This window comes from Pinus tabuliformis, chromosome J (assembly GCF_031772625.1).
Source record: "Pinus tabuliformis cultivar Carrire ecotype Pingquan chromosome J, CPIR1, whole genome shotgun sequence".
NCBI classification, from domain to species: domain Eukaryota; kingdom Viridiplantae; phylum Streptophyta; class Pinopsida; order Pinales; family Pinaceae; genus Pinus; species Pinus tabuliformis.
The window spans coordinates 34883759-34898056 of NC_142295.1; positions in this window are offsets into that span (position 1 = coordinate 34883759).

The window sequence follows — 14298 nt, forward strand, 5'->3', positions numbered from 1 at the left end:
GGGTCTAGTGAGACTACTACGCGTAGGGACTTTTTCTCGAATATCATCTTCCTCTTCTTCAGGTTGATGACTCCATTCATATCAGTGGCCCAGTCTATTCCTAGCAACGCGGGATAGGGATTGTTGTCATCGAAAATCTCTATTACTTCAAAGTCCGTCTGTGTGCTCACGCCTTCGATATCAATTATTTCCCCTTGCAACCTTCCCATGGGTAAAAACTTGTGTTGATTTGCCATTCGTAATTAAATAGGGGACCACTGCAATGCGAGCCTACCCATGTGTTGCCATGTTTGCTTCAGTAACACATTTGCGTCCGATCCTAGATCTAGGATGACCTGATCCATTTTGTACGCACCAATATGTGCCGTCAATCTCATTTCCCTCCTCATGCGCAATACATGCTTTCCTAGTTTCCGGACTACGCGCAGTTCCCCTGACCCTGCGCACCTGGTGATCAACTCCTATAGTCCCTTAACTGCCTTATTGTCATGCAACAGTTTCATGCATGTCTCCAAAAAGGTAGTGAGCATGGAAGGATCCATTCCTGTCTCTGGTTGATCCTTACTACCTGAAGTGGAGGCCTCCATGAAGCTCTTCTTAGCTTCCATGAACGTCTCCTTTGCACATTCTAGGTCAAACTTAGGTTCCTTTGTGGGATCCTTACGAACCCATGTATCTTCCTCAGGCTACTTCTCCTTATTTTCCCCCTGTGGTTGTGCCACTGCTGAGCATCATGTTCACATTTGGGTCCTTCACGCGGTTCAAACCTCATCATTTGGATATTTTGAGTCAGAGGAGGCTGGAGTACCCCTTTCTCACGCATCTATGGGATCAACGTAGGACAATCTATCTGTTAGAGCCTAAATCTACCTTAGGCTGAAGGAAGGCAAAATTCAGGGTAACCACAAACCACGCTCAGTCTGGTAGCTAGCCCTACCAGAACAGGAGAGGGCTCTCTCCGGGTCACACTCAGTAAAAATACACAATAAAGTCTGAGATGACTCAAATTGAAATACTGATTTTAGGCTAGTAAATAGATGTGGAAAAGGCGATTTTTGAATGACTGAATTTTCTGGGCTGTAAGGGACCAAAGGAACACCTGAGCTGGGAAATTAAATCAAGGACACAAAATATTTCGTGAGGCAAGATAGGCAGGAGGTTTAGCAGTAAGATTGAAGTAATATGGAATGGAAAGACTGTTAAGAGGTTGAAAAGGGCATAGCAAATGAATCCTTTTCAAACAGAAGAATAAACATACAGCATGAATACCTTACCAAGGCAGAGCAGTGAACTGGATTCCGCCTTTCTTACTTTAAAGAATTCAATTGGAAATGGTTATAAATGGACTGTATAAAACATAACAAATACACATATGAAACAAAAAGAAGAAACATCTACCAAACATCATACCACATGAATCTCATGAATCAAAGCTACATCATTTTATTAATTCCCTGGCCAAAATGTGCAGTGCAGCGCTGATTTTTCTCTCCCATAGTCTCCCAGAAATTACAACCAACCCTTTGCAAATGGTTTTTGCATACAATAAATAGACTATGCCATTGTGAAATAGAACGACCCACAGTTGGGGAGTTTTTCAAATCATTACAAAATGGAAATGGAAAGCCAACCATTAGTGACAGGTGCAGCATTACAAAAATGACAAATTGCTTGGGTGACTGCTCGCCTTCCTTTGCCACTTGGATAGAAGCCAACCTTTAGTGAAAATATTCTTTAAACTTTGCCTTAGGTGCCAAAAAAAGTGTAGTGTAAATGAGCGGGCCCACTTGGAGAAATTTACGAATCGAAATTTTGCGGAGAAGAAGTGATTTTGGCCTTTGGGTCTATATGCGTTGCGCCCAAAAACTGTATGCATCACGCTAGTTTTGAACTAGTTTTGAGGCCCTTGCCGAAGTCCAAATTGAACTGAAGTGTGCTTGTTGGAAAGCCCTGCCTGTCTACTTTCCAACCCAAGTGAAATTTCTGAATTTGGTACCCATTTTCCCCTCCAAAACTTCAATCTCCCAAGACTTCTTCTTGTGTGTGAAATTAGGGGCAAAGAGGTCATTTTTTGGGTGTTTTTGACCTCCTAAGGACTCAAAACTAGTCCAAACTTCCGGGAAATGCACAAATAGTCATGGTTTTCCATGGAAAATCCAAAAATGCAAACCTTTTGTCATTTGGAGCTCCCTATTGTAAGCACGCGCCAGTGGCACGACACACAGGGAGAAAAACCTTGTTTTTTGCACAAAAATTTCCAAAAACACCAAAAATGCCCCAAATTTCTTGAAATTTGGGCTGGAGCTTCCTTATCAAGTGTTATGGTGGGCCAAAGAGGCTTCGGCCAATATCTGAAGTCGATCGAGTTCCCTTTTCCTCTTTTGCTTCTTGATTGCCTTCCTCAATTTCGCCTTCAAATTCCATATCCGAGCCTTGGAACTCATATTGCGTGCCCTGTAATGATAAACCATATGCCTGAATAATGCTTTTTCCTTGTCGCTTTCACCAACATCTTCTCTAAGTGGATGTTGATCCTCTTGAGCCAAATCTCTTGATCAGCCTCTATCTCTTGTTGAATGGGTGTCCTCTCATTTAGGTTTCGTTGGGCAGCCTACTGGTCTTCACGGATGTTTTGCCACCTCTATGAGGCCTCCTGGTTGCATGTACCTTTGTTGGCAAATCACTGTGTGTCTCTTCTTCATGATCATATGACGGATCAGATGTCATGTCTACTGGTGGACAAACTGTCTTGGACAAATAGGTGTTGATATGTCACACTGTCTTGTAATGCCTTTGATGATGTGCTTGACCTTTGTCAGCAAGAGAAAATAATGACATGAGGGACAGTAAGGGGAGGGAAGAATAGTGAGGGATTAGGGACTATTGGGGAAAGATTTGTTTGGGAAATATAGGAGGGTTTGAGGGGTCTTATGTGTGGGATAGGGTTTAGGGTTTCGCCTTTGAAAGTTTTGGGAAAGGGAATTTAGGATAGGGTTTAGTAACTTTAGGGGATGGGGAACAAAAGGAATTAAGGACAAGAGAAATAATGGAAAAGAGTAACTTTGGTGGCGAACAAGTTTTGAAACCCTAGGTAACAGTTTACATGTGAGGAATTCAAAATGAGAGGGGTTGAATTTTTGTTTCAATCATTAGCATCCATAAACCACCATACCCTAGCACAAACTTGGATGAAACACCAAAATGGAGGCTTTACCTACTTGTGGAATGAAGAATTTGAAATTTGGAGGAAGATTTCAATGAATTTCAGGCCTTTTAGCCCTGTGCGCCGCGCCTCCCATGTGCGCCACGCCAGTGTAAATTTACACTGGAAAATTTCTCCCAGTGCGCCGCGCTCCCTCTGTGCGCCGCACCTTTTTTCAAGAGCCTTTTGGAGGCCTTCCTAGTGTCCAAATTGGGTGATGGATAGCTCCTTGGAAAGGTATTTGAGTCTACTTTCCAACCCAACTAGAATTTTTCAATTTGGAGTTCATTTGCCCTATCAAAAATCAAATCTCCCAAGACTGGTCAAAATGTGCCAAATGAGGCTACCTCAAGGGAGAGTGCTGTTACAATCAACTTTTAAATGCCTTTCACAACTCCAAATTGAGCTCATGATAGATCATTGGAAAACTCTTTGTGTCTGTTTATCATTTGACTCATCAAGAAAGTCATTTTGCTAACCAAGCTAAGAGAAAACTTGATTTTCCCAATGTCACTTCAGAGGTGCATCAATTCTCTCGAGGCAATTGTATTTTTGGCATTTCTCCAAAACCATGACACCTGTGTAAAAAGTGAAGGACATTTTTCTTCCTTGGCTTAGTTTGGAAAAAAACCTCTTTTAGTTTTCCAAAATTCATCTTTTATTGCTCAGAAACATCATTGGAGGAAAACCTATCTCGATGTGTGGAACAAGGGATTTGTCGAAATGAAGCGAAATGAAGGGGATAAGAAGCTTCTAAATTCTTGGAAGTAGGGAGGGATGTTAAGAATCAGGGGAAAGTGGAATTTCAAAGATTGAGTGAGGGGAAGGGGTCCAAAAAGGCAAAACACAGGTCCAACCTAGAAAATTGCCAAGTTGTAGGAAGAAACTATGGTTTGTGCAAAAATGAGGAATTTGGGGGATCTCAGTGATTGGAAGTGTTTGATAAGGTAATTTAAGGATAGGGGAAGGTGTATGAACATCAGGATACAAGTTTTGCTGATGATTTGACCGTCCAAGAAAAATTGCCTTCAAAACCCTGGAGAGGGAAATGACCTTACCTAGGCGCCACTGAAGCATGAACAAGGTCTAAAATGACCCAGTGGAACTTGAGATGATAATGACAACCCTCTGAATGATGGTACACTCATTTGAAGGGTGACATGGACCGACATCTAGACAAATTTGACAGGAATAAAAGAAAACCCTAGATCTAATGCCTAGTGACCAAATTTTGCTTGAAGACTTACTAAAATGACAAAATTTGACCTTGACACTCTGAGACCACTTTGTAAGAGCATATTTGATCACTAGAGGAAGGCTGCAAAGACTGACACTAACATTATCATTTCATGATCAAACTGAGCACAGTATGAACATGTTGTTCTTGTCGGGTTGGTACAATCACGAGCGTTGTACCTTGGTCCTCCGCAATTGTAACAAATTAACTGTTTGCGGCCCCTTCTTGTCCCATTCCTCCTCGTCCTCGAACTCGCCCCTGAAATCTCGCACGTTCCATCCTCACAACTAGGTCAAGGGCTCGTGTTTTTGTCTGCATCCTATAGGCTGGGGTCCGATCCATCATTAACTCGTAACTGTGACAAGTGCACTCGTCATGGCCTACTGACCTGCAGAAATTACAAAACAGCTACTGGGGAGTCTGTGTATACTTCTGCAACAAATGACAATTATCCATCGTGTGTTTTCCTCCTATCTGACAGATCATGCACCATAACATGGGTGTCACACTTGGCCCTGCCTGTGCCTCCGGTCTCAATGGCATTGGCCCCCCTCCTGCCAAGTAGTTTGTGAATACTGGACAATGGTCCTTGTCATGGCCCTAGCCTTTGCATTTTATGCACCATACTTCCTCATGTGCTTCTGGCCACGGTGCCCTATCCTGCTTCAAGCTTTACATTTCTAGGCAGAGATTCTGTAGTTGCATGTGGATTTCTTGGAATCACAACCTAGGATCTTGTATCGGGGTCTCATGCAACCTCATCGCCATTTCCAACACTTCAGCCTGGGTGGAAAGTTTCTGTTGTGACAACATCATCCTCAAGTGCGATGTTAGGGATGCCACAAACCATGCGTGATGCTATGCATCCGTGAGCATCATATTAGCCTCGCGGATCATACTCTTCAGCCATTGATCTAGATCCTAGAGGGTCTCACCTGGAAGCATCGTGATCTCTTTAAACCCGATGATTAACTATGTCTCTGATTTCGACCGATTAAATTCTCTGTTCAATGCATTCTGGATCTCTGTTATCCCTACATTTAGGTGGTCATTGGAATGCTTGATATACCATGTCAACACGCGATCCTGCAGCACGCTCACCAATGTAGCCTTCTTAATGTTGTCGTCCATGACCCCTTTCGCTTCCCAGACTGCTCTTACCACGAACCAGAACTGGTCTTGATCCTCATTCTATACTCCTCTGAATATGGGTACCTTGATCGCACTTGCCATGCTGAACTGCGAGGTTGGTGGTGGTGGAGTGGGTAGAGATGGAGGCGAGGGAGGTGAAGCCGGTGGTGGCATGGGTGGAGGTGGTAGCTGTGGAATGCGCTGCCTTATGAAGTTGACCACACTTCTCAGAGAGACCCGAGCGAGCTCTTCCTCGCTTTCTCGTGAAGGTAAAATTAACGAGTTGTTTGCTAATTCCCCATTACCTTTGTAGATATTTCCGCTCCACGTTGCCCCAAACATTAATGTATTCACATAACCTATTTTTCACATAATAGCATCTTAATCTAGGTATTAAAAGATTTAATATACTTACCTCACGGTCCCTTGAGAAAACATCATTCTGCCTAACTGTAGCTCATGATCGTGTCCACCAAAAACTTAGTGATAAATCCCCCTATTATCTGGTCAAGCCAATGGTCCATAGGTCGCGCGATCTTGTCTTCTGATGCCTCTAGTTTGCGCACTAATTCCAGAGTCCACACTATTAGTTGGTCGAGCTTACACCTTCCCTGGCTGTTGGCTAATCTCGTGATCCACTCATATAGTTTAGAGGGTAAGGATGCAAAGAAAATCTTGTGGATTTCTATATACACGTAACGATCCAGCTACATTTTCTCAGATACCTACGGAGTTCTATTTTCCTGTGTTGCGAACTTGTGAATATTCTTATCTAACCACTCTTCAGTTTCCTTCTTTGTTGGGTTCGAGTGGCACGACATCAGACATCCCTTAGACAGATACTGGTCCTGGCAATGAAACCATTTGTTGGCTACATGGGGCCTGACCCAGGTTCAACAGTGAGTTTAGCCAAGCAAATCCCAGTACTACTAGCCCTTTCGACAACAGTCCGCAGAGTGCAGACTGAAGACTCACCTGAAGTAGTATGGGAGGGTGCTGGAACTAGGTTTCCGCACCGTGGGGATGTCTGATATGGGTGATAAGTACATGATTCAACCTTCGTGCTTACTAGATTACGTGCACCAGTGGGCTTCCTGCATCCTGTGGGACTTCCTTCGCACAGATCCAGCCGAAGTCTGACCAGATCAATTACCCAAGTCTTCCTCATCTAGGTTCTATTCGTTAATTACTTAGAAATTTTTCATACATAAACATACATACAAGTGCATGCATATAGATAGATAGATATCATTAATTCCGAACATCAAAGTATAGATCTACGAAACAGATGCACAATATGCCGAATAAACTTAGCTTTATTAATGATCCTTTTCAAGTTCAGTTCAATACAGACCCGACTCCGCCCTGCGCACTCAGCTGCAGGGGTCTCCGCACTCAGCTGCAGACTCCACTAGGCCTCTGCGCACTCAGTTGTAGAACGTTTACCTACTACTATGACCCACTACCTTCAGATCCATTTCTATCCTCTAACCATGCCTTCGCCTCTATCTATTACTTGCCAAAAACTCTTCACCCCCTTTACACTTAGAGTGTCGCTCTATTTATACAATCCCATGGTCCGCAGACCATGGGTAGGCTGACACATCTTTACATTAAATTACATTATTTTAGGGTGGAAAACCCTATGACTCATCCTAGAATATTGCGCTCTACACCCGCATTTCACGAAGTCTTTACATTATATTGACCAACACTCGAGCTTTAAGACCCAAAAAACATGCTATGGGAGGATCCGTTGCCCAAAAATGTGAAATAATACTAATGAATATTTAAAGACTCTCTCAGTTGGTAATCTGATAAACTGCTCATGTATTCTGTCTGCTATGAACTGAGCATAGTTGTAAATTGTAGCAGGAGGCTTGTCTGGGAAAAATATGAAAAGGAAAGCAAGAACAACCTCATCCACATGTTCATTTGTGGTGTACCCTAGAATGCAAGAGATCATGGTAGTAATCTATCTGGCCCTGTCAGAGAAAATGGTGGCCGCATATGGAGGAGTATTTGTAGGAGTATAAGACTCCTCTATGATGAAATTTTGAAAAATATAAGCCTTCTTGAGAAGGTCTAGCTTTTTGTAGAGTTCAAGTAAACCTTCAATGTAAAGTGGGGTCTCATTTGGGCCTGGCTGGATTTGCAGCGTTTTATTAATGGATTCAGTAGTGATGATGAATAAAACTTGCTGGTCAGGGGTGACTATGGCTCTTTGACTGGGAATGTAGCAAGCTTGCCAGAAGTGGATGATTTCTGGGAATGGGTGTACTTCTGGGAACAAGTACTTTGGTAAATTGGACTCCCATAGGTGAATGCCATCATTCTGGTTCAAAAACTTGTCTTTACTCCAGTAGTGGAGTTTCAATAAGTGGGCAGGGGAAGCAGTATCTTTAATTTGAAAGTTTTTGTTGGCTAAAGAAAGGTGGTCAATATCCAAGTGAGGGGTTTGTAGGGGTATTACATCCAGAGAAGTTTGGGAAGCCATAATTGGGTTAATTCAACTGAATTAGTCTTTCTGTGGCTTTGGGAGTGAGGTCAGAAACTCTAGAATAGTGGGGAGGGTAATAACAGTCTGTAAAAAAAGGGGTTTGGGTGCACAGTAGGCTTCTCTTCAGTTTAGGAAGTTTTTTTAATTAATTAACCATTCAATAATTACTGTGCATTTTTCAAATTCATAGGGTCGTTCTGGTTTTTCCAAGAATACCTGGAAATTGAAGATTTGGTGCGTAGATGGGTTTTTGTGGTAGCTGCAGAGGGTACCGAGGCTTGAACTGGGTACTTGTTGCTTCAATTTGGTGTCTGCAGCATCTTCAAGTGGCAATAGGTGGCTAAATTGGTCACTCAGAGGTTCTGGGTGTCACAATTGGCTTAACAGAGTATTACAACAAAAATGAGTGAAAAGAGTAAAATGGGACATTTTTGGCCTTTTAACCAATAACGGTAACATTTTGATGCGGAATTTAATGAATGAACAGTGGGAAGTTTTTGGTTTAGGTGGGGAGGTGGTTTTGTGCAATATCGCACCACTTTTGAATGGCGGGCAGTATTTTTTGCAAGCACGCGATATAACCTGGTGTCGCCATGTAGCAGAACAGTGCTCGTCCAAAACCTCAAATCTCCTATGCTCTCAGGCCGTTAACAGTCGGATGACGAATCCACACGATATGGTTGTGCATTTTTGGATCTAGGGGCGGGGTATCGGAGGAATATCGTGCAGTTGAGTTGAATAGATGGAGCCAGGAAAGTGATTGGCAGGCCCTGAGGTTTAATTACAAAGAATTGTAATTAATTAATGAATAATGTCGGGATTTTTAATATAAGCCAATGGTTAATAAAGGTGGGACCATAGGTTAAATGGCAGGTTCTTTTTTTTACTACACCAAGGTTTGGTGGGTTAAAAAGGGTGTCGGGGAATATTAACATGGGGGAGTTATAAAGCAGGACTTTAGGAAAAAACTTAGGATAAAGGGTTTTTTGTGGGTTTTTTAGGGGAAAAGGAAATTAATAAGGGGGGAAGTATTATTTGTGATGGAAATGTGTTTCACACTAGGGAAAAGGGGTTTTGGGAAGGGGGAATGATTTTTGAAGGGTAAGGTGTAGGGAAATGTGTGAAACAAAGGGATAAAAGGTCAAAATGAAGGGAAAGGGTTTTTTTACGAGAAATGAAGGGATAATGAGGGGAAATTAGCAAATAAGTATGTGGGGTGTAGTGAAATGAGGGGAAATTAGTAAATAAGCTATAGTGAATATCCTTTCTTTTTCACAATTCCTCCTGCACATGAAACATAGGATTAATCATAATGAATGTGATTTTGACTTAGCAACCTTGTGCACTTTGTAAAACTTCTTCTACCTAGCCTTTATTTACCCTAACAGTTTCTCTTCATTTTAGTGGGTGCATTTGATCTTGTTGACCCTTTATTTCCTTTTCTTTTGATAAGAAAACTATCTAATTCTAACCTTATAACTTCCAATGGCTCAAATTAAACTAATGAGCTCATTATTATTCTCTACCTAACTACTGATCTGCCAAGATTAAACAGTTTAGCTAGATCTTTATTCTCTATCTATCAACATGAAATTTAAAGCATGAATGAGTCAAGATTAAACTATTTGACCATCATGGATTGTGGAATTTTTTACAAACTGCACATAGTCTTATTTTCCAAAGTAAAGTAAAAGGTAGTGGCATTTGAATTTGCACACTTTCATGATCTATTTTTATCTCTTTTTTGGGTTCATTATTTTTTTTACTTTTTTTATCTTTTCCTTTCTTTTTGTCCTTTGATTATTCTTTTAGGACATATCCTCTTTACATTTTTTATTTTTTAATATGGAAAACATTTTGCAAAAAGAAAAAGTATGTACAATATTACAAGACTAACCATACTCAATTCAAAATTACGAATCCTATTATTATAGGACCCTAATAGTGGCTCCACACGGGGATGGCATTTGCTAGTGAAATGTAAATAACTTTAAGATCAGTAGCCTTTGAAAATTTGACTGTGGCTACCTTGTAACTACTCCTCTGTGATCTGCTTTATTCATACATATGGTGGTACATATTTCAAAGCTTAGGGCCTTCTCTTCAGGCTTCAACCTCAAAAATTACCATCCAATCCAATCTAAACTCTGCAATGTTATATACAATGAGAAAAGTAAAATGAACTACTGTTAATCTGTGGATAAGTAATGCTTTAGCATTCTACCATTAACTAGTCCTCCTGGTAGATTTTTTCCATCTAACTATCTCAAGAAAAATGCATTGTTACCTCTGTAACCATAAATGATATAAGGACCTTGCCATAGGAAATCAAATTTTCCATGTTTACCCTTTTCTTCTCTTCTAGAATCCCATTTGAGTACTTTATCACCTATGTAAAAATCATTAGCTTTGGTTTTCTTGTCAAAAATCTTTCTGATTTTATCCTGGATCACTTGTGATTTGACATAGACTTCTTCTCTAGTCTGCTGCAAGCGTATTGTCTGATTTATCCTCCTTTGGATATCATTTGGTTCTACTTGCAACTCTTGAATCATTTTCATCACTAGTATTCCTAAAGAGGATGGAAAAACAACATCCATTCCATATGCTAGCTAGTAAGGAGATGTACCTGTTATCACTTAGAACCATAGTTCATGTATGTAATGTTGTCCACAAGTTTCATATAAAGGTTTTCAGTTTTGTGAATAGGTTTATATGTGTGTGTCACTTTGAAATTTGAATTTCAAAAGGTATTGATGTAAGTTCGTGTAAGAAAAAAAATCGTTAGATACCCTCCATCATTGTCAGTTAAGGCATGTCATGTCATTAGTACTTTGCGCAGTTTCGCAGCGCATGTTTGTTTGGTCAATTTAGCTGCGCAATGATGTTTCCGTCTTTTCGCAGCGTACTGTTTATCAGCCATTTCGTAGCGCGTTTTGTTAAATTTGAACTGTCCGCGCTACGAAATCGGGGTTTCGGGGTTTTTGTAGCGTTTTCTCTTGCAATGTCAAATCTGGGAGGGGTGAGTCATAGGTCCGTTCATGTTTGTCAGTTGATGTCCTCTCCAGGTCATGATAAATCATCATTCCGCCATAAGGTCCAGAGTCATGCATATGAATGTCAGCTTAAGGGATTTTAACGAGGTATGGTTATGTCATAATGTGTTTTCATAATGTGTAAACATGTTTGCTGTATGAGAAGCCCAAGTTCTTATTTAAAGAGATTATTGCAAGCGAGCCTGCACTCCAAAGTCGAGATTGTTTTCGCGCTGTAGCTGCCATTAGTTTCCTGTGCGAAAATATCCGAAGCAAGATGGAAAAGAGGGAACATCGATCCGGTAAGTGTTTGAGGACAGAGCCGGAGGGGTTAGATGTTACTCTCGGGGATGAAGGTGTAGCAAGAGCCTTTCGAAATGCTGGTTGCTGGAGGTTCTGCGAGAAATTGAAGGGAGGACATGCAGAGGTAACGAAGGCTTTCGCATTGAATTTTACTGGACTGAATTCAAAGGTGTCAATGTTAGAGTTTCCTGTGTCTCCTGAAGCTATTTCCACTGTCACTGAAATTCCGAGGGGTGGTCAAGAATGGTTCAAAAACTTTAAGTTCGACATGAGTCCCTGTAAAGAGTTTTTGAAGGAACCTTATGTAAATGAGGACCTCACCAAAGCGGTGCCAAGGAGTTACATAAAAGAACATTATGCTATGCTCCTCACATGCATCCAGAAATACCTGACATGCGAGGGAAGGTACAATAAAGTTTACTCCTACCACTTCAAACTTTTGTTGCATTTCACAGGTAAGGTTTCAATAGACATACCTTTCTATTTGTTCAGAAGCATTAGTAAAATGTGTGATAAAATCCAGTTAAAGAAAGATGGTTGTGAAACATCCCTGTTTCATCATGGTTTAGTAAAGTTGCTGGTGTTGGATGCTTTACAAAAGATTGGCAGAGATTGGGATTCATTTGTGTTTATGGCCGGCTTCCCAAGCAAAACAGGCCTCACTCCATTGCCTGTGAGGGAAAGGGAAGAAAGGAGTGAAGAACCCGCTCTGGCTGAGCTTAGAAAAGAGGTGACTGACCAAAAGAAGCCTAAAACCAAGTTAAGGAAATCAGAGAAGTCTGTGGCAGCAAAAGAGACACCTAAATCATCAGCGAAGGAAACTCCTAAGCCATCATCTAAGGGGACATCTAAATTATCAGCAAAGAAAACTCCTAAGTCATCATCTAAGGAGACACCTCAGTCATCAAAGCAGAAGATCCAGAAAAAGAAGGATGAAGCTAAATCAAGTGAAGTTGAAAAGATTTCAAGGGTGAAAACCAGAGGTCAACTAAACAAGGAGAAAGGTAAGTCAATTACTGTGGAAGAAAGCCCTATTTCAAAAGGCAGTTTAAATGACTTACTTGAAGCTATTGAACTTGAGCAAGATCACCCAGTGCAGCCAATGCATATTGACCTCACTCAATCTTCACCCGAAAGTTCTAAAAAACCAAGAGCTTCAAAAAGGTTGAAATTTGAGGAGCCTAGTAAAGAATATGCTTTCAAGCCACGTAGGCCAGTTACAAGAAGACAAATGAAAGAAATGGAGAAAGCGCAGAAAGAGAAGGCACCTTTAGAAGTGCCTAGTACAGATGTACTTGAGGTTTTGACCAGAACAGTTCATGCAGCCAGAAGCAAAGACAAGGGTAGTAGGGTCATCATCAGCCAAGGTGGAAATGTCATTGCTATCAAGCAACAAGCAGGAACAACACAAGAAGAAGTGCCTCAGATTAAAAATGTTTCTAAGGAAAGGGCAGTGAGATATGCAAATTATAAAAGGGCTGTGATAAAAGGCAGAACAAGTCTAATGAGCCAAACTGACTCAGTGTCTGATGCATATGTGTGGACGGTGCCAGCTCTGAAGCAGGCAAAAATCATGAAACAGATGAATACAAGCTTAAGAGCAGAAAACAAGGTTTTGAAGGAAGAAATTAGCATTTTGAAGAAGAAGCTAGGTAAACTAGCTGATTAATCCAAGGGGAAATTTGCTTTTCAAGTTTTGATAAATTTTGGCTGTCATCATTTCGAAACTTTTTGGAGCCCTTACACCTGTACAAAATAGCTGAAGAAATCACGGAGTTAAGTCATCAGTGCTTTAAAGGTCATATGCTTTGTTTTGATTACCTACAGCAGTTTCGTAGCGCGCTACGAAACTGCTGTAGATGACTGTTTATGTGAAAAAAATGAAATTGATGCTGAGGTCAGCAAATCTTAAAAGGGATTACTCGAGGCCAGCATGGAGATTATACAAGGCTATCTAAGCATTCAAAAGGTGACAAGTGTGAGTATGTAAGGAAAAGGTGAAATTTTTGTCTTTGGTTAAAGTCTTCCTAAAGTTACTTTATAGCCGAAATATTAGGGTTCTGGTAGGGTTACCGAAATTTTGAGTGGTACACCTGTTCAGTTCACAAAGTGTCCAGATCATAAGGCATATTGAATTATGCGTGGTTATTAGAAGAATTAAATGGCTTGGAGCATAGTCTTTTAATGCATGAGGACTAATGGGAGGCAGAGACCGTGAACATAGGACACAGATCCTCATCAGTTGATGAGTCATCCACATATCAAGTATCCGAAGCTGCTCATTCAGTGAATGTTCCTCCAGCATGTCTTGGCTATTACTGAAGTGATACAGGTGTCAAATTTCAAGAAAGCATCAATGCACACGAGGAGATAGACTTAGAGTTTCAATGGGAATGGGACTCTATGTTTTCACAGCGCAATACCTTTGTAATTAATTAGTTTGTTTAGATATGGATAAGGCAATTAATGATAGGATTTCGAGCTCCCTTCATGCTTGTTGAGGAGTCTCAAGTAGTTGTATTTTGGTTTTCCTATATATAGAAATGACTCTGATGTAAAAAAGGTTGGACATTTTATACAAAAACAGAGTTATTTGGGCCAATGTAAAGACTTGTTACAGTAATAGTAAAACAGTGGTTGTTTCTTCTCAAGATTCTCAATGGATTATTTTGTTCAAATATGATGGTGGTGTTTTCTCTTATATGTTCTTTTACAGCCTTGTTATAACATAATCACTCAGAATTCATTTCTAATGCTCTGACTTCCTGTATGTTTGGCAAGCTGTGGTTTGTGTGAGATATGTTTGAACATCTAATGCAAAGAGCCTTGACTTCCATGAAATGACTGTGCTTTTGTTTATTAAATGTGTAAGACTCCATAGCCCAATGAA